Below are 20253 nucleotides of genomic sequence, written 5' to 3'. Positions count from 1 at the left end.
TCACATGTTTATGCGATAATGGCCGAGCATGGTCCAGCTGGAAGCAAATCTCAAATAGACCATTTAATAGAAGAGTATTTCTGAGGGAAAGCTCCCAGGCTTTATGATAGGATATTATGTGCTTTTATTGCACTGTGGCTCCATGACGTGAGGTTTGCATTGTTCCTTTTAAGTTGAAGCACACCCTGAACCCAGAGAGGAAGTAAAAACCCCTTTTCTCACCAAAGGAAAGACCACCTTTGAGTTTCTGTGCCTGCTGTATGAAGGAGAAAACAGCTTGTCCCTTCTCCTTCCTAGGCATCAAGCTAATTGAGACTCAAAACAATCAATAAAGGCTGGATTAATTCCTGAGTGCCAAAAGCACAAGCAGCTAAATTAATGAAGCTAATCCTTTTGTAATACTCATTTGTTAAAACTTCTCTGCAGCTCCTGATGCAGCTTGCTTGACTTCTCAGGAAATGAATGAGCCACTTTTATTCCTCAGTCGTAGTTCACAGTGCATCTTCACACATTTTTAGCACCACTAGCACATGGCCAAAAGTACAGGCTGAATTCAGCTGATGAAGCCTATGTTCTCAGGCATGAGATAACAGCACAGATTCTGCACAGTCCTGACCTGACCATCATATGCAGGTATGGTTTTCCAAGACTAATCAGTTCTTGGCTGAGGTAGATGAAAGCACATTTGCAGTTACTAATACTCTTGCTTACGGCATGAACAGGTTTGTTTGAAGAATGGGGCAGCAGACAGGGACCTGAAAGCTTGGCCCCTTTATTCTGCCATACCATGCACTTGAGGTGACTCCTTGAAACACCTCTTACCCTTTCTGTGAAAATGCCTTTGGTGCTGCAACTAAGAATTGTCAAATGTTACCACAGCTGACTTTGCAGTTGGGATACCTGTCCCTATGGACAGACGGAAACTGATGTTATTTTATGGAGTACTGAAACAGAAGATCTTGTAAGGCTATTGCTTAGCTCGAGCAGAAATCTGGGTCCTCAAACTCATGCAAACCTTCATAGCCTCTTTACTGGCTTTTAACAGATACTCCCTAACTATTAACCTCAAGGGCAAGATTAACATTTCTCTTTTAATTAACATGGAGAGGCTGTGGTGTGCAGCAGTATTATAAAGAGTTCTGAAATGCCAGCCTTTCAGAGTGGAATAATTCTGTCATCTTGTTTCCATACAGCTCTTCTCAAGACTATCATCTTTCTGACAAGTATTTTATCACTATTACTTCTACTCCTTACTACACTCCCCAGCATGCTTATTATATTCCATAATTTTCTTAATGAGTCATCTCAACCTTAATCTTTCAATTGTGTGAAGTTTTTCATGAAACTGATGCTTCAGAGGAAGGAGAGTGACTTATGAAAGTGACCCTTTAGTTGTTAAATACTAAAGTGTGATCATCCTTCAGCATTTTCTAGCCAAAGGGCTAGCTAAGTCCCCAGCAACCAGACTGCTTCTAGGAGAGCTGACCTGGGAAGATTCAGACAACTTTTACACCTGTGCACTTCCTGAAGTTGGGACCTGGTGATTTCTAACTCATTCCTCAGTGCCCAAAGGCCATCCTAAAAGCTGCTCTGAATTGCAGCTCCAGTAGATCTCACTGGCAATACACTGAAGGTAAAGCACCAGTCCTTGGACTTCAAAACATTTTACAGTTTCTTTACTAAGACAAAATGACTGCCCATGAGTAGAAAATAACTTTCAGTCAGGCTGGCTTTAGTTTAAGGGACTCTGCTCATCCCAAAGCTGGTAGACACCACATTTCCCTGACCAGAGAAACCACGTGCCAGCTCTACCTGCTACCAACAAGAACACTCATATCTTCCCAAACCCATGTAAAATCAGATTAGTAACCAGTCTACTGCTCTTTTGCTTCTCTGTTTCACCCAGGAGAGGAAAAAACCATCCATCTGAAAATTATGCCTAACCACATAATTTTTTTTTTCCCCCACATAAATGTTAATGAATTGACTCCTGTTTATGCAAATTTAAGGTAAACATCAGACCCTTTGTTATCCTGTCTTGAAAATTCCCACTGTTTCCATGATAACATCTTGACTGATTTTCTCAGCTTTCTAGTGATTATTTCATGCATGTAAAGAAGGGTCCTGGAGTCACCAGAAAATTCCTGAATTAATTCTTCACTGACTTCACTGTCACCATTTGAGATAAGCCATTGCTTTTTATAGTATCCTTTTAAGATTAGTCATAATGTAGCATAGTATTCATGCCCTCTGTTTGAATCTGTTGGGTTTTTTGCATGAAGAACAGTAAAAATAATTGCACATCTCCTTATTTCATTTTCCCTTTTTTCTTGTTTGACTTCCCTTTTAAAAACTGAACTTTGTTTGTTTGCACATTAGCATCACTGGGATTTTCACCATTAGAATGCAGTCTGGGATTCCAACTGCAATAGTCAATATTTGTTCAATGTTCTCCAAAAGATGTAGGAAGGCACATGTGCACACAGAAAGCCATCCTGTTCTTCAGGATAAAAATGCCAACTGGTGATAATTGCATGATGATTTTGAAGAGCTGACAATATTAATTACCATCACTGAACTACAGGAGAATCTCAAGATAGAGGTGTCACTGTGAGAATTCAAGCAAACATTGATTACTTCTCAATATTTTTAGAAACACCTTGTCCATTTAGCAGGAAAAAAAAAAAAAAAGGAAAAAAAAAAAGGAAAATAGTTAGATCTGTCTTTCCAAAGCTGAATGTTTGGTCACTACATTCTGCTTATATTTGGTATGTGTTTTCTTCAGAAAACAACAATACTCCTCTGCAGGCTCTCTAGGTAGCCTTCCCTATACTAGTTACTTCAGTCCTGGCCTATGTTTTAGTTCACAGTTGTAGCTAACTGAAGCCCTATAGTAGCTTTGTTAGCTCTTTCCAGACTCATCCAGACGACCAGTCCTTCAGGAAACACTGCTCTTCCCCTCACTTGTGTGTGTGCACACTAATGTACAGGCACACAAATGAGAGGGGGTGTGTTATTACTCTGTAACCACGATCAAGCCACAGACAATATGAATGATTTTAAAACCTAGCAATGCTGCTGCTTCCTGGATCAGGAGGTCACCAGACCACAGTGAAGATTCCTGTCTAGCAATGTGCTTCTTATCTGTTTTATCATAGTTAAGTTTGACTGTGAGGGTTGCCTGAGAGGGAGATGATAAATATCTCAGAACACATACTACTTCTGATCCTCTTCTAAGAGACTTCTCCTCCGCTCCCTCAGCATAATATTTCTCCTCCAAAGCTAGACAACAGTGATATAACTTAGATTGGAAAATGAATTGTTATCACTTGCCAAGTGATACAAGCTTTCAGCCTCAGCTCAGGGCTGGTCTCCACTATGCTCGACACAGACACCAATAGTATGCAGCAATGCTGGTAGCACCGACACCAACAGTTTAACAGAGCACTGAGGTGTCTGTGCCCCTCTTGATTAGCTCCTAAGTAATTCTAAAAGAACTACTGTCAGAGGGAGGAAAATAGGCAAGGAAACAAGCAAACTCCAGTTACTACCAACTTTTACTAATGTATAATACATGCAGTAAAAGGAACAGTAGAAGTAACATGTGTTGCCAACAATTACACTCAGAGATATAATAGATACAGACACTTTTTCCTGGATAATAGATACCGTATCTTTCTGGATGTCTGGTTGATATTGGCTGTGGTAATAGCTTCCATACGTGCCACCAAGCTTTTGTTACACAGGATCATGGAGTTAAGAGATGTGGGGAAAGAACTGAAGCTGTTCCTTGTGGACACACCTGTAGCACTCTTTTACCACAATGCACTGTAATATTTGTCATTCTTCCCTCCACTTATTTTCATCAAGTGCATGTGTCGACTGCTGACAGACGCCAAATAGGTGCAAAACAGTATTATGCTGGTTCCCAGTCATTCCCCCTTTGGTGCCCTCTTTTTCCTTTGCCTTTCTCCCCCACAGCCTGCATGGAGTTGCAAGTGTTGGCACTGCATTTTCTTCCCTATTTACTCAGCAGCATGCTGACACCTCAACCCTCTAGGATCTGCTGCCAATTTACACATGTGAGCTCTTAGCCACAGACTCCCAAGAGACAAACAACTTGGTGTTAATAAGTAACTGATCATGTGTGATTAAATTTTTTAATCGGTACCAGTCTTTGTTTCTATAGAACTGTTACCGAGTTCAAAGTCCATATATATAATAAAATATATATGCAGACCTTTTCTATTTTTACTATTTGCAAAAGTAAACTGTATTGAGATATACTTTCAAAAACTTTTCCTATTGGACAGGAAATTAATTTCATTCCGAACATGTCCAGAACTTGCTTTCCCCCAGTAAAATTAATTTTCCATCTTTTTTTTGTTTTGACTCTCAAGAAGGTGATGTTTACCTAAAATAGGTAACATCAGGTCTTAATCCAGGATTGCTCTTAAATCCACAAAGACAACAGATTCAGCCTATATCCTAACTCTGCCTTTAGGGTGGGGGTTATAAATTAAGAAGTGATGTGCTGCTAGAAGCATAATTCTAGGTTATGAAATTTTGTTCTCTCTGTAGCTGTGAGACTACGAGCAGATTGCCTATACTCCTACACCAGTGAGGATTTCACAAACTGTAGGCAGGATGTTGATCCCCTTAGCTTTGGCTGAGTCTGACAGAGGGAGTTTATGTTCTTAAAAATAACGGTGTCAGTAACAGTTGCAGGACCCAAATTTGCAAATTTTACCACTGCCAAAGTATTTTGCTAATGAAATCTGTCTAACCTAGCACTTGCTGGACACTCTTCAGCAAGTTTGAGACTCAAAAATGCTATCTTCTCTCTGTCCTGACCCTGTAGAATTAATTCACAGCCACTATTCTTATTGCTGGGCTGACTCTGGATGGGCTTCATAATTCAGAAATGTGTAACTTTTGGGACCAGCCACCCTAAGGAAACATACATATATTCTTCTGATTGCAAAAGGAGTTGAAGAAAAGGTGCAACCATGAGAAGGGGAAAGCATATATTGAAAAAACTCAGAGATACTAGCCCAGTTTGGGGGATGGAAGCTGAGTTTGAATGAGTGAGGGAAAGATACCTCTCGGGTAGTAACATTTCAAAATCTTATATTGGAGGGGATATACAATTGGACAAACAATTGAGGAACAGTTCCTAAGATGCTGACACCAGCCTGTAGAAAATTCACCAGAATTCTAGAGCTCATTGTTACTCTATTCAATCAGATATGGTATCTCAGCTCTGTGACAATTTTTCAGACCTTTTAAGGGTCCATCACTGTTTATATTTAGTGCATCACTGTCTATACTTTGTGAAATCTTATGAATAGACATTTTCTGGGACTTGTAATAAAAAAATCTTCATGAATTTTAAGAACACTCTTTGTCCTGACATTTAAGTCGTTACACAATCAGAATGTACTTTTCTTAATCTTAACAGTTTGAAGACAACTAGGTCATTCTAAAGGCTGAATCCTGCTATCTTTATTCATGCGAACAAACCTTACTCACAGGCATCATCATATCACTTACTCCATGGGATGGTCTGCATGTAAAGACCTTTAATTTTCAGACCTCTTATATCACCCTCCCTCCCTATGCATTAAGCTTGTAGACAGGGCAAGCCAAGGTGGTTACAAACACACCCCAAACAAAAAAAAAAAAAAACCCCAACCCAAACAAAAAAAAAGTTAATTTCAAAGAAATTTATTTTGTACCGTGTCCCACAGAAGGTGCCTTCAGACTACACAATCTCATCCTTTTGTTGAGATTCAAGATGCTACATGCTGCTGGAAAAATCGACAATATTCTGTCAAAGCCACCTACCTCTGGCCCATACTCTCAGACTTTGTGTTTTCTAGAGAGCTTTAAGTCCAGGCTTAAGCATACTTCAAAGCAAGTAAAACTCACAACATTCAAGTCAAAGACTCACAAAGTAATGACATTGTATATGTCAGCCTAGACATCATAGCCAGTGGTGGGATTTACAGCTCTCTAAGACAGGAAAGCAACTCTCTTTCTCACCAACACTTGGAGGCACAGCTGAACAAAAGCAGTTACAAAAACAATTCACTGCAATGGGCACTCTGAGTTTGCAGTTTGTATATTACTCAGTATAGCTTCTTGGTACCATTTACTCTAGGTGACCTTAAACCTACTTGAAGCTGGCTGGGAGAGAAGACAGACCTTTTAGGATGGAGGTCCCGGGAAAAGAAACCCTTCTGACTTCTCGAGGACACCAAAGGTCTGTTGTTATTCCTGAGCTGCAGACTCCACGGAAGTGAGGTGGGGGAAAAACTCTAATATAGGCAGATCCAAAGTTATACATGTAGAAATATTTAATTCAAATGCTCCTTTTACCGACAGGCAACCAGCTTCTGAGAAAACCTTGGCTTGCAAAGAAATGCAGGGATCACTGCCTGTAACTAATGGAACAGAAGTTCCCACCGTGTAGTCGTGGGAAAGAAAAGTTTGTACCATTGGGTGAATAGACAGGGGAATACTGAGCATGAGGTTATTATCTCCACACGTGACATTAACAAGGGCCTGCCTGGAATCCACTGTGCAGCACCGGTGACCAGCGAGGACGGTGGTGGAGGCTCAGAGAAGAGCAGCCCATACATTTCTCCTGGGGAGCATCTGCATTCCAGGGAGAGACCAAGAGAGTCAAGTCTATTTATCTCATCAGAGACGTTAAGTGGCTATTTAATTACTGCCCTTAAATACTTGAGCAGAGGGAGATGATCTGAAACTAGATAGCTATTTAATCTGACAAACAAAACATTACAAGATCCAGTAGCTAGAAGATGAAGTCAGAAAAGTTCAAAGTGGAATAGAGATGCAAACGTTTAACAAAGCAACTAAAAATTGGAGCCAATTAACCAGGAATGTAGTCAATCCCCATCGTTGGAAGTCATTAAATCAAGACTGTTTGAAGAGGCTGGTGGGCCAGACCTTAGAATCACTGGGGAATAGTCTCTGCTTTATATTATGGAAGAGGTTAGACTATGGGATCATAATAATTCCTTATGATTCTACTAAATGCACCACCAGCGTTATTATCTTCCTTGCCAAAAAAAGAAGGATGAAGGAATAAAGCATGAATGAAGCTAAGGCCTGTATGGGGCACAAAACACAAGCTGAATGTGGACAACACAAGCCACAGATCAGGAGCTGACATCATCAGTAGTTTTGTCACCAACTACAGCAAGAGAAGGAAAAGGCCGTGAGAGATTCGTGCCCAGCCCCAACGCCCTGAGCCAGGCAAGGGACATCACCTGGCCAACCCGTCACGGCGCGATGCTCCTTGACCGTGACACCCCAGCTCGCAACCCGAGCGGACCCTCCCGCTGTCGGCCCAGAGCCGCCACACCACGGTGTGGTGCCACCGGGGGATACCCCAGCTCAGCCTCACCGCTGTGTCCGCCCGGGGGACGCCCCTTGGGCACGATCCCCGCTCTGGGAGGCGGAAGGCGGCAGCTGGGATTGCCCCCGTGGCAGCGGCCGCCTCCGGGGCATCTTCCGCGCTGCGACATCGCGGCCGCGGGCACGTTGCCGTGACGACCGCGCCGCGCATCCCCCCGGCCCGTCCCGGCGGTGGGGGGCATCTCATCATTATTCCCTCCATCTTTTTTATTTCTTTTCTTAAGTTTTCCGCGCGCCCGTACCACGCGGGACCCAAAGTCGCTTACAAGCACCGGTAAAAACGAGCAGAGGATGAGAGAGGCACCCTCGGGGCCGGCCCGGCCGCCCCCACCCGCTGGTGCCCGCTCGGCGGGGCGGCCGCAGCCCCTCCCGCCGCGGCTCCGCGGGATGCGCGCCCCGGTCCGCCCGGCTCCGAGTCCCGCGCCGGGCACAGCCGGCAGGGCGAGGCACGCCCGCCTCGCCCCGGCACCTGCCCACGCACCCGCCCCGCTGCTCTCTGGCGCCGAACACCCTCGCTGGTGTGTGTGTGTGTGCCGTGTAGGTGCTCACCATGCCCGCTGCGCTCCCCCCGCCCCTTACCTCCGCGGCGGCGCCTGGGCAGCCGCGGGCACACCGCCGCCGCGGGCAGGGATGACCTTGCGGAGAAATCCATCATCCGGGCAGGAAAACAAGCCGTTCCTCGGGGTGTGCGGCGGCGGGAGGAGGGCTCCGCTTGGGCGGCCCTTCCCGCCGCGGGGCCAGGACGGAGGCGATCCGTGCCACCACCGACGAGGCGGCGGCGGCGGGAGGCGCGGGAGGCGCGGGCAGCCCGGCCGGCTCCGCCGCCACCCGGGGAGCTGCGCCTCCGGCCGCTGCCAGCTGCGGCTCCCGGCCGGCTCGGGAGGCGGGGAGCGCCGGGGCTGCGGCGCTGGGCTGGGGCCGGGCTCCCCCCGCGGCCGCAGCAGAGCGGGGCAGCTCCCGGGCCCCGCCGGCGGGGAGGGACCGCGGCAGCCCCGGTGCGCTCGGCCCCCGCACCCCGCCCTCCCAAACGCGCAGGGCGCGGACACGTACCTGCTTCCAGGGAGACATTTCCCGCTGACGCCAGCCCCACCCCAGGCCTCGTTTGGCTTTTATAGAGTGGGAGCTGGCGGCTCCTGTCCTCCATCAGGCGCATGGGGCCGAGCAGGGGGCCCTTGGCAGCCCCCGGGAGAGCTCGGTAGCCGCGCCGGAGCCCCGGGCTCGCTCTGCGTTGTCACCTCTGCCAGCCAGCTGCTCTCCAGCTTCTAGCCCAAAACTAGGTGCTGGGATGCTTCACGGCAGAAGAGCTAGAACCTCACACCCCAAATCCGCCAATTCCATCCACCTGTGCTAGCCATGCATGTGTCCGCGGAGGAAGCGTTCAGCCAGCGAGGCACCTCCTGAGCCCTCTGCTTGCGGGGTGGTACACGTTTGCGCGCGGAATTGCAGTGGATGCAAATGCGGTTCAGCTCTTGTTACGCTTTCAATTTGGATTGTTGTTTTTGATAGGCAAATTTGGCTTCCTGTGTGAAGCACTGCCCTGTTTGCCTGAAAAAAAAAAAAAAAAGAAAGAAAAAGTAGATCAAGCAAAAGGCGGCAAAAGAGGTTTTGGTTTGGAACTCTTAATTATCCGGAAATCTTTGCTCTAATTTCGGTTTATTCCCACCACAGTGGAATTTTATCTCTCTCTGCTGCAATCACAGGAAATGGTTCTGCAGTGCCCGGAGACTCAAGTCAAATACATGTTTTCAACTGGGAAGATTTTAACTCTTCTGCCATCCCTTAGGAATAAATAGGAGCAGGATTTTTTAAAAACTGTAGGACAAGCTGTGAGGAGAACTCTGTTGCAATATGGAAAAGATTGAGGGGAAAAAAGAACAGGTGACTAGGGTATCTTAAAAAAATAATTTTTATCCCTAAACGTTGTAGGCATCATATCAAATGTAGGAATCATATTCCCTCGATCCTTATGAATGGACCCATATTTTATTCACTGCTTTACCAAACACCCTCTGGCTCAGTTACTGATCCTAAGTCTCTTTGACTCGTGAGTTAAGCGATCATGAAAGACACCTTATATTTCCTACCGTAGCAAATGTAATTTCTTCCCCAACAGTGGCTGCTAAGATCAGCCCATATTTATGTAGTAGCCATTCCTGAATGTGGCTTTCTGACAGTTATTTAACCATGGAAAATTTAAGATATGTTTTTAATGTTCAGCTTCAATAACCACTTTTTCACATATGTCAAAGCCAAACCAGCAGTACTCTTAAGAGCCTTAACATCCCAAGCATCCATCACTGGAAGGAGATTGGAGAGAGCATCAGACTTTATCAGGAAAAGATTTATAGCACTAGCACATCCAAGGCTTCCCAGTAGCTCTTCTTTGCTTTGTTCTCTTCAAAATCTTGCTACTTTTTTTGGTGCTCTGGAGGACTGAATGAAGCCTGGTCCTAGCTCTGCCCATGTCTGAATCAGGAATACAAGGTCAGCTTGGCAAACCCAGTCAGTGTTCAATTCCTCTTCATTATTCTGCTAAATGACCTATTTTTAAAGAAACATTGCCAAACTTCCTAGAATTAATCCTCCTGCCATTAACATTACTACAGTGGAACTTCCCTTTTTTTGATAAAGAAGGAAAAGGGCTGGATGATGCAATTTCCTTTTGTCAGCAATTACACTTTTATGAAGAGATAGCTGTCAGCACTTACAGACCTTGCAGCTGCAAGGACTTTGTGGGACCTCACAGGCTGCTCAACAAGGGACAATTACAATTAAGTTGTTTTCATAAACCTTCCTAAACATGAGATACCTTATTCAGATTCTTAAGAGAGATCTTTCTTTTGACAATCCAGCCTTGAAAGTCACAGTTATAGACATTCAGCTGGAACGACTAGGAAGCTTTTCTATTTTAGGGTTGTGAAGCACCCTCAGAGCAGGTTCCAGAACCTATGTGTAATTGACATTCTGAGGCAAAAAAGAGAGGAACTGGGAGCTTTTTTGCTCCAAGCCCCTCCATGCTCATGCACCTCGTAAGTAGTGTCCACGTTTTCCCGTTGAGTTCAGATACACCTTTCTTCTGTCTGTACAGCATTGCTGAGAATTCCCATGCTGCTCTCAAGCAGTCATACCTGAGCACTGGGGTCTACTATTGTTATGTCTGATGGACAAGGAATTCCTAGAGAATAGAAGACTATAACATGACTGAAATACTGCTCAGCTAATAATCCCTTTCCCATGCCCAGTAGGGCATGGATGCTTTGATCTCCGAATGCAGTGATGATCGGGGAAAGCTAAGAAGAGGTTTTTAAGAGACTCAGGTTGTTGCAGAGGCTGGTTGAGCTGATGCACTCAGGGCATGGCCACTATGTTTATGAACTCTTCTCACACACCTGCTTTTTCCTCTATGTCCTTTACTCTTCCTTGAACCACAGTCTGCCATGTAATGGCTTCATTTGGTACATTAGGCAATATTGGTTTTAAAGACTTCTAAACGATTTTCTAAACCCTGTTATGCTCTGAAGTCTGCTAGCCACTCTTCTGCTAGTCAAGACAAGTCATCACATCTCGACACATCGATGTGTCACCATATCAATGCAAACTAGAGATTTAGATTATTCTAATTTATTTATCTGAGTGTTTAACTCCCTTAATCACCTGTGAATCATGGCCAATTTGATACTATTACCCATCCTTTTTTCTGCTTCTATCTCCAGCTATATGCTTTTGGTTTGTGTTGACTTTTTGTAGGTCTCAATGCAGAAAGCAATCATACTGAGGGCAGCATATAGATGGTTGCTTAGCTTTAGGCACTGTACTTAACACTTTAAATAAAGTCAGCAGAACATGCTTAAAATTAAGTGTGTGCAGAGGTCTCAATAATATTGAGAATAATAAAGAATTTGAGCTCTTTAACTTGCTAGTATGGTCTGAGGTGAAAGCATAAATGTAACAGCAGAGGGTTCATCTTTTGATATGTCTTAGACCAGAGCTCAGGACAACAGGAGCCTGGGTTTTTAAGAGCTGTCAGAGTCCAATTAGCCATCGGAATGACAACCACACTTCTGCAGCGCCCTTGACTCTTGTAGAGTAGTTTAAAATCTCATCTTCAAACTGTATCACTATCTGGCTAAAAGAAATTCCTTACTGTAGCTGAAAAAAATTCCTTACTGTGGCTGAAAAAAAAATAGATTTGATGATTTATCAAAATGAATAGTGGTGTAATGTTGAAAAGATGCGCAGTTGGCCTAAACTAGTGTGGTTTCATTTACTTCGGTAGTGCTAGGCAAATTTACATTGTTGTTATTGCACTGCTTCTACTGTATTTGTTAACATATTTTGAGTTTTGATGATGTTAATACCAAATTTAAATTGTGTGGAAGCCTTATTTTTTTTTTTAACACCTTTTGTGTCTTCTTTAGGAAAAGGAGTTAGGAATACTTCAAAAAGTAAGTAGAAACATAACTTTTCCCCAGCAAAACTTCAGTTCAAGATTTAGCTGTAAAAGGCAATGAAGAGCAGATTTGTGAATACAGTCATTTAACATTTATGCTTTCGTGAAGGCACTTATAACTTTACTTTCCATTAGTGTGAAAAACAAGTTGAATGACTGGATGAATATGTTTATTTGGGACCAGGACCTGAGCCAAAAAAGATGCAGGTCCTCTGGTGTGATAGCTGCAGCTGACAGCTGTATCTTTAGAGACAAACGTATCAAGAAAGAAAACCATACCATGCCCAAGGTGATGTGGCGCGTGTGTTTTGTGATCATGCGCCTTCTGTACAACCAGCAGAGCAGAGTAAATGTTCGCTCCAAGTGTTGCACAGCATCTGCTTCTCTCTCTACCTCTCACAGACCTAATGGGCTGTACCAGGCATCTCACAAATAGATGCACTGTTCAGCCACGGTAATAACTCTCCTGGATCATTAGACTGGGACTGATATCACATTTTATGGCTAGAAATAATGGGTTCTGTTGGTCATACTTAAGAATGTTGCCCTTAAACATTTTGGTCTTTATAAAAATAGTAATAAAAAGGATATATTGAAAACTGCATGGAACAAATAGTATGCTGTTGTGAGTGAACTCAATATTTGGGGGGTGTTTCATGGTGGTCCTAAAACCCTATGGATCCATGAGCGAGCTGCTGTACCTCTGGCACTTACGGCAAATTTCAGTTAAAAATATGTAAGCACGTGAATTTCTACAGCATTGTGAAAATGATTTTGCATCTCACCATGCACCTTTTGCCAGCATATGTTTCCATCTGAGCTGTGAAGGTGCTCATGGGGTACTTCAACCACCCCAACATATACAGGAGAGACAGTAATGTGTAGGCAGTCCTGGAGGTCCTTTGAGTGCATCAACTTCTTCACCCAAGTGACAGAGGAGCAGAGGAGAGCTGCTCACTGGACCTCATACTTGCCAACAAGGAGGGGCTCACTGGGGATGTGAGGATCAAAGGCAGCAATGACAATGAGATGGTGGAGTTTGGGAACCTGAAAGGAGGTAGGACGGTAAAAAGCAAGCTTACAACCCTGGACATCAGGACAGCAGATTTTGGCCTTTTCAAAGGGTAGACACCCATAAAATAAAGCCCTAGAGGAAAGAGTGGCCCAAGAAAGGTGGTTAATATTCAAGCATCACCTCCTCTGCGCTCAGGAGCAATTTATCCCAATGAGGAGGAAGTCAGGCAAAATTTCTGCATGAATGAACAATGAGCTCTCAGACAATCTCAGAGACAAAAAGGAAGCATACAGGGAGATGGAGCAAGGATGGGTAACCTGAGAGGAATATAGATCCATTGTCAGAGCATCCAGGGGTGAAGTTAAGAAAGATAAAGCCCAACTGGAATTTAATCTGTCTAGGAATGCCAAGGCAACGAGAAGGGCTTCTATGGGTAAATAGGTAACAAAAAGAAGACGAGGGAAAATGTGGATGCATTCATTGTTGAATGAGATGGGAGACGTCTTTACACTGGATTTGGAAAAGGCTGTAAGAATGCCTCCTTCACCTCAGTCTTTACTAGCAAGACTGATCTTCAGAAATCCCAGGTCCCTGAAACCAGGGGATCTCTGTATCAGAGGAGACATAACATTGGTGGACAAGGATCAGGTTAGACAATGTTTAAGCGGACTGGACATGCACGAAGATCAAGAAGAAGGACCCAGGCCAGTCAGCCACATTTCAATCCTTGGAAGGTGATGGAGCAGCTAAACTTGGAAACTGTTTCCAGGCACTTGAAGGATCAGACTGTTGTTGGGAGTAGCCAACACAGTTTCACCAAGGGGAAGATGTGCTTGACCAACTTGATAAACTCCATGGGGAAATGACTGGCTTTGTAGATGAGAAGAGAACAGTGATTATTGTCTACCTACACTTCAGGAAGGATTCTGGCACTGACTCCTCTAAGATTCTTATAGTGAACATGAAGTGTGGGCTGGATGAACAATGAGCTGGATTGAATAGTGGCTGAACAGATGTGTCCAGAAGGTGGTGATGAGTGGTCAGAAATGTAATTGTAGACCAGTCACTGGTGGTATGTCCCAGAGATGAAGACTGGGTTAATATATTAACAGTATTAATAATATTAAATAATATATTAAACATCCTCGTTCATGATCTGGATGGTGGTGCAAAGTGCACCCTCAGCAACTTTGCTGATGGCACAGATCTGGTAGGGTGGCTGATACAGCAGAGGGTTGTGCTGCCTTCCAAAGACACCTCAAGAGGCTGGAGATGTGGGCTGACAGAAATCTGAGGCTTTTCAGCAAGGGGAAGCGCAGGGAGCAGTAACCCCAGGCACTGGTATATGCTGAGGCTGCCCGTCTGAAAGGCTGTGAGGGTGACCAAGGACTGACACACTTGCCCAGAGAAGCTGTGGAGTCTCCATCGTTGGAGGTATTCCAAACCCATTTGGGTGTGGTCCCAGGCAGCTTGGTCTAGGTGGCCCTGCTTGAACAGGGGTGTTGGACCAGATGACCTCCAGAGATCCCTTCCAACCTGTAGAAGTCTGTGATTCTGTGATTCCTTTGGTATGATGGGAACCTTTGGCCAATGTGCTGTGATGCTTCTCTTTTCACCCTTAGACTCTGAGGAAGATAATTGGGTATGATTCATTTCACATTCTGCTATTCCCATTTAACACATTCTATGTATTCATTACTGTGTTCCTACATGTGAAGCAGGCCACGCACAAGAAAATAACCTTCTCCCTTTTCAGCAAATTAAAACAAACGATTTGATGAGTCAGTAATTTATACTGTTTACCTCTTTTTATGTCAACAATCCCAAGACCTGGAACAACACATAATCATAATGATTATAGACATAATGAGCTGATTTATTACGTAGTCACCACATGGTATTCCGGTGCATATTCAGCTGTAATGATGTCAAACAATACGACTGGAAAATCTATCTGCTCAGACAACCGCTGCCTACTGGGAACAATGAATTATGCTAATGCAGTACCAGACACATGGGTTCTCTGGACTCACTGCTCTATCTATACTTAAATTATGTATATGTCAAAAGCCTTTGACATTTTTAGAATTTCAGGAAAAAGGAAAATCAGTTGGGGATTCCTTTAAGGAGTGATTGTGAGTGATGAAGGTAAATGTAAATGAAATACTCTCCCAATACATTTCTGTGATATGGATACACTCCTACAGCTGTACATTTTCACTGAGTTTTAGAAACTGTTTGTTCTGATTGCACGTCTAGTTCTGCCTACTTCCTTGGCTGTGCAAAGTGTTATTCCAGAGGGGAATATCCTTTGACAGGGCTATCACAGCCACTTTCATATCTTTGCATTTCATTGCACAAGACAGAATCTTCTCCTCATGCTACCAAAAGAACCATTCCCTGCACCACTACTAAAGATGTTTATGGCTCACAGTTGCCCCCTAAAACATGAATTTTTATGCTGATTCGTACAACAAGTGAGATGAAAAGCAAATGTAATAGGTGCTGCAAGGTGAGTAGATAAATGACAGATATGTGCAAGCACAGAGGATAAGCACCATGAACAGTAAAGAGAGGAGATAAGAAGAACTGAAGAGGAGCAGAGGCTCTTGTTTAAACATAAAAAGTGTCAAAACCCCAAGAATAACTATATATACCATAGGTTAGTGTAGAACCACACGTCCAAAAAGAAAAAAAATCTGGATTGAAATCACTTGTTCATATCATCTCTAAACATGTCAGTGCTCCATTGGAACAGAAAGCCTTACATTAATTCCAGGCAGCTGACAAAATAAAATATCAGGTGTTTCTGCTTCCTGCATATATTCACTAATTTTCACTAGAATCCCACTGACAGAGGGTCTCAACTGTCTGATGCAACTGTGCTTTGCAACATTCCTGGTTATCATCTTTAAGTTTGCCTGGGCATACATTATTCCTGTGTTCTGTATAAAAATGTCTGATTTACTTTCTCTTGGCCATTCTTTGTGTTGCATCTATCAAGATGATGTATCTATCAGTCATCTATCTATTATGTTGTTTCATCTAAAGTAAGAAGTCAAATATTTACAAATTATTCCCTTTTCATGCATCTATTGCATCTCTGGTCCAGCCATGGTTCTAATAACATTATTGGTCTCAGAAACAGGTAATAGCTGCTCTATTTATCTGAATACATAGATATTATATCTTTGGCTGAAAAAGCTTGGCTGTAGCTCAGTTGTACTCAGTGTAATTGTTTCTAGTAGCAGAGCTTGATCTTTTTAAAAAGCCTGTTTTGTCTTTTTTTTTTTCCTCCTTTTCTTACCATAGCAGTAATTACCTCCACTTGATCAAACCAACTGATTTTACAGTTTCTCAATTTAAAGTAGGTCAGGTCCTGTCTTCTGTTTGTCTGGATTACTTTCTGTTTGTGCTCTCATGCGTGTTGTAAACAGCTCACCTGGTCACACTGGACAGCCTCATCTGCAGACTCAGCCAGCCCCATGCAAACAGACACAAATGTGCCCAAATGGACACACTGCACCTTCCACGTGGGCTCCTCTGGACCAGGCTTCACCATGGGGATTGCACTGGTTTAGTTTCACTTGAATGGACAAGGTCTGCCTGGGAGGTTCACCCTCCCTCTTTGTCCTTGTAACTCTTTCTGCCAGGCTGATTTTCCACTCTGCCTTGGTTATGCTCCCTTTACAGTCCTTCCTTGCTGCAGGCATCATCCAAACACTGTTCCTAGCACCAAGAACGTGCATCATTCAAGCCAGGACTGAGCTGATCCACTGGGATATATACGGGGCCCATTCTATATGATTTCAGCATTTTTATGACCTGCGAACCTACAGAAAGCGTTTTGAGACAGGCTTTCTGCGGCACAGACCATCACCGTTTCCCACTCTGGTTCTACCAAAACACATGTCCACTTTGGCTTTTGGTGAATTGCATCAGGGGTAGCAGCATGATTATCGCAAGGTGTTTTGTCTGATTATTATTTAAAGATGTTTTTTCCTCTGGACTTTGAGACCTCCCTCCAGAACATGAGCAGGTCAAGGTTCAGTGATTCACAGGGAGATTGGGAAGAGTCCTGCCTCACAGCTGCAGAGCAACAAGACATTTTTCTGTCAGTGCTAAGGAAATGTACTGTCAAAAAATTGTCTCTGAGCTCAACACAACAGACACTGAAATTTCTAGGTGACTTCTGATCTCAGTGGACAAGGCAAAAATCATGGAATAAGTCACAGATGGCAGATGAACAAATGTTTTACTATCCCTTTAAAGTCAACATCCCCTAATATAATTTCAGGAGAACTTGACCTTTTCTTTGAGCTAAAAAATCTTCAGACTCCTGTTAACCAGGGAAAAGGGCAGGGAGAAATAGCTGAAACTAATTCTAATAATTTTATATTATCTTGCCTACTGATAAGATATTTGAATAGTACTCAGCATGGAAAAAGAAGGTAAATTTTCCATCTACATCTAATGGGAATTTAATGTCACATTGCTTTATCACAGAAACTTTGATTAATTAGCAGCATTCTAAACTCAGAAACTAATGGTCTGTGAGTTTAGTGTGTCTCTAGAAGGTGATTAACTTAAAAACCACTAAGACTTGCTATTTCTTCTTAGAATCATAGGCTCATTTAGGTTGGAAAAGCCATTTAAAATCATCAAGGCCAAGCATTAACCCAGCACTCCCTCTGTCCTTTCCCTTTAGAATTGGTAGAATGAGGCACCTTCTTCTTGTGATGATATTCTAACCTCTTCTTCTGAAGACGGTATCAAAGTTTTCTCAATGGATATTAGTCTTCTCACCTGGCCATGGATACAAATGCACCTCAGAGTGTAGCTTGCCAGATGGAGTAAGAATCACAACATCTCTCTACTTCAGATAGCAGAGGGAAGACTATTTTTTGTGACAGTTCTGTTGAGAATTTCAGGCATATTTCAGGCACAAGAAGAAAAAGTATTTTACTGTTGGCTTTGTGAAATAAAGCCAGATACTATAGCTGACCAAATGACTTCATGTTTTTTGTCCATGCTGTAGCAGCAAGGCAAAAATTGTTAGTTCTTATGATACACCTGACAAAAAACATCCCCACCATGAGTAAATTTTATTATATTGTTTTCAGGAAGCATTGTAGAGGTATAACAGTGGTGAAAACTCCCCGGATTCCAGAAAGATATGATATTTGGGAAAATACACTGTCTAGAATACACAAGCCTGGCTCTGTCTTTCATTTACTCCCTTCCTATTGTTATTTGCCCTTCTTCTTAGCTGAATATAAGGTGCTACTCTGTGTAGCTAAAGTGTTAAGATCAATGCTGCGTGTGTAGCCAGAGGTATTAAAAGGCACTTGCTGACACCATCAACAGCACTGAACCTCCCCCACACTAAGAGCACCAACCCCCCAAAACTGTAAAGTAGAAACAAATTACCTAGATGACCATCTGACAGGCTGAATATTTTAGAATAAGTTTGTTAAAGATGCACTCATGAGCTTCACTACGGTTTACAGATTAGTCACCAGAACATTCTCAGTTGGCATAGAAATGTGAGTGTTTTGGAGCTGGAGGACTCCAAGTGTCTCACTGCACTTTTGGGTACGAATATTTTCTAGGCTAAAAAATGACCAAGGCTGTCTCAAGTATTTTGGGAAAGAATTTTTTTTTTTACAAATATGAGAAAGACAGAAATGGTTCAGGGGTTGGAGTACTGGATTCTGACATGATTTTATATCCATTTGAGCATAATCATCGATGTCCTTCATTATGCCAGTCAAACTTTTAGGGCCTTGGTTCTCTCTGCTTTACAGGACAGTTGCCTAAGAATAACAGAATTGGGAGCTATTTGGAGCAAAGGAGATAGCTCTCTGTGAAACAGGGCTACCAGGTTTTTAGAGTTTTTTCCTTCTTTTCCAAGCTTGCAGCAGAGTAGGACATACCTGAGTACTGTGATGACCAGAGCTGACAGAGAACACTCAGTCCAAGTTTGCTTTCTCTGAGCTCATGTGTGTGAAACAGGAAGAGACGCAAAAATCCGTGGTAGCCATGTTGTCAGTCAATGGCTTACAAAACCTGCAGATTTGATACTTGGGAATAGAAACTACCTGAAACCTGTATCATATACAAAATGGCTCCTTTTTAATGGATAATAATGTTTGGCAGATTCTCCTGGGCTTTGACATTTCTTCCCACAAGGCACATGTGAAAGAAGCCAGGCAGCTCAGGCCGAGGATCTCACACATCTCTGTCGCACCAGACCAGCTTTTTCCCCCTCATTCTTCCTGTGGCAAGTTGACTGATCTCCTTACCTGTGAATCCTAAGGTGCTAATTTCTCCTGTCTCTCAGGAAATAAAAATATTAAGAGCGAGGTATTGCAAGAGTGGCACTGTTTGGGTTTTGTATTGGTAAAATCTTTTTCAGATTTGTTTGGCTTATTGGCAGCTTTATGCTCCGAGGCTTTGCAAAAGGAAATCACCCATTTTCCAATACAACAGAGGAAGCATGACAAAATCTGTCCTGCTGTGCTCTGGTGAAGCAGCTGCTTGGTATTATGGGATGCATATTGACATGGTGTTCCCTTGTCAAATAGCACAGAACTGTTTCCTGGCTGACAAAACGTTCTGGACAGCCTAGTGGCTTTCCCCAATCCAGTTGCTAATTCCTGCAATCTCCTACCCCTATAATAGCTACAAAATCCTCTCTTCTGACACCACTATTAAGCACAAAGACATTCTTGCCCTTATGAGTCTCCACCAGATCACATTTCCCCATGCTCCCATTGGGAATGACCTCAGCCCTCATGTGATGGCGCCTTCCAGCCTCCCATCTTTTTCCTGTTTGTGATGAATGGTTATGAGTCAGTTGCCTTTTTTTCCCTCCTGTGATGGCATCCTGATGGGATGACTGCAAAATCAGGGGCCTGGGACTAGTCCTACCTTCCTGCTCATCATCAGATTCAGATGCTGTGAGATCCTGGATGTGGTCACTGAACTGGATGCCAAAGCAGTGAGAGTATATAGCAAATAAAAATCCTCTTTCCTCTATTGTTTCCATATAATAGATGAAAAACTGCAAAGTTCTCAGCAATCATGACCAATGCTTCTGTGGTTATATACACAAACACACACACAGAGAAATATATAACCCAGGATAAGGTTTTCCACGCCTACATCCTCATGCTGTATGACTGGTTGCTTGAAAGGAGCTGGAGCTCTCCATTTTTTTTAGTGCTTAGTCCTCTAGATATACCCATGTTGGATTTAAATGAGCAAATTGTACTTGTTTCTCTTGTGAGAGTGCTCTGAGCCAGCATTTTGATCCAAGTGAGGCCAACTGGCAATACTG

General features: G+C 43.4%; 1 protein-coding gene across 3 annotated transcripts in view; it reads right to left on the bottom strand.

Annotated features, from left to right (window-relative positions):
* The window catches only part of GPRIN3 (GPRIN family member 3), a 33450-nt gene extending 24480 nt beyond the window's left edge, over positions 1–8970 (bottom strand). The window contains exon 1 of one of the 3 annotated variants that reach the window (XM_042049443.1): positions 8497–8970. The gene's annotated coding sequence lies outside the window, so the exon portion shown is untranslated. Of the gene's footprint in view, positions 1–7995; positions 8298–8496 lie in introns of those variants that run through there. The other 2 variants (XM_042049442.1, XM_042049441.1) reach the window with 2 other exon arrangements.
* Positions 8971–20253: the final 11283 nt, after the last annotated feature.

The sequence above is a fragment of the Corvus kubaryi genome, unplaced genomic scaffold, assembly GCF_017639235.1.
Source record: "Corvus kubaryi isolate FWS band 111438036 unplaced genomic scaffold, C.kubaryi_AGA036_p1.0 71, whole genome shotgun sequence".
Classification (NCBI taxonomy): domain Eukaryota; kingdom Metazoa; phylum Chordata; class Aves; order Passeriformes; family Corvidae; genus Corvus; species Corvus kubaryi.
Note: the sequence above shows the minus strand (reverse complement) of the source record. Positions and strands in the feature narration are given on the sequence as shown.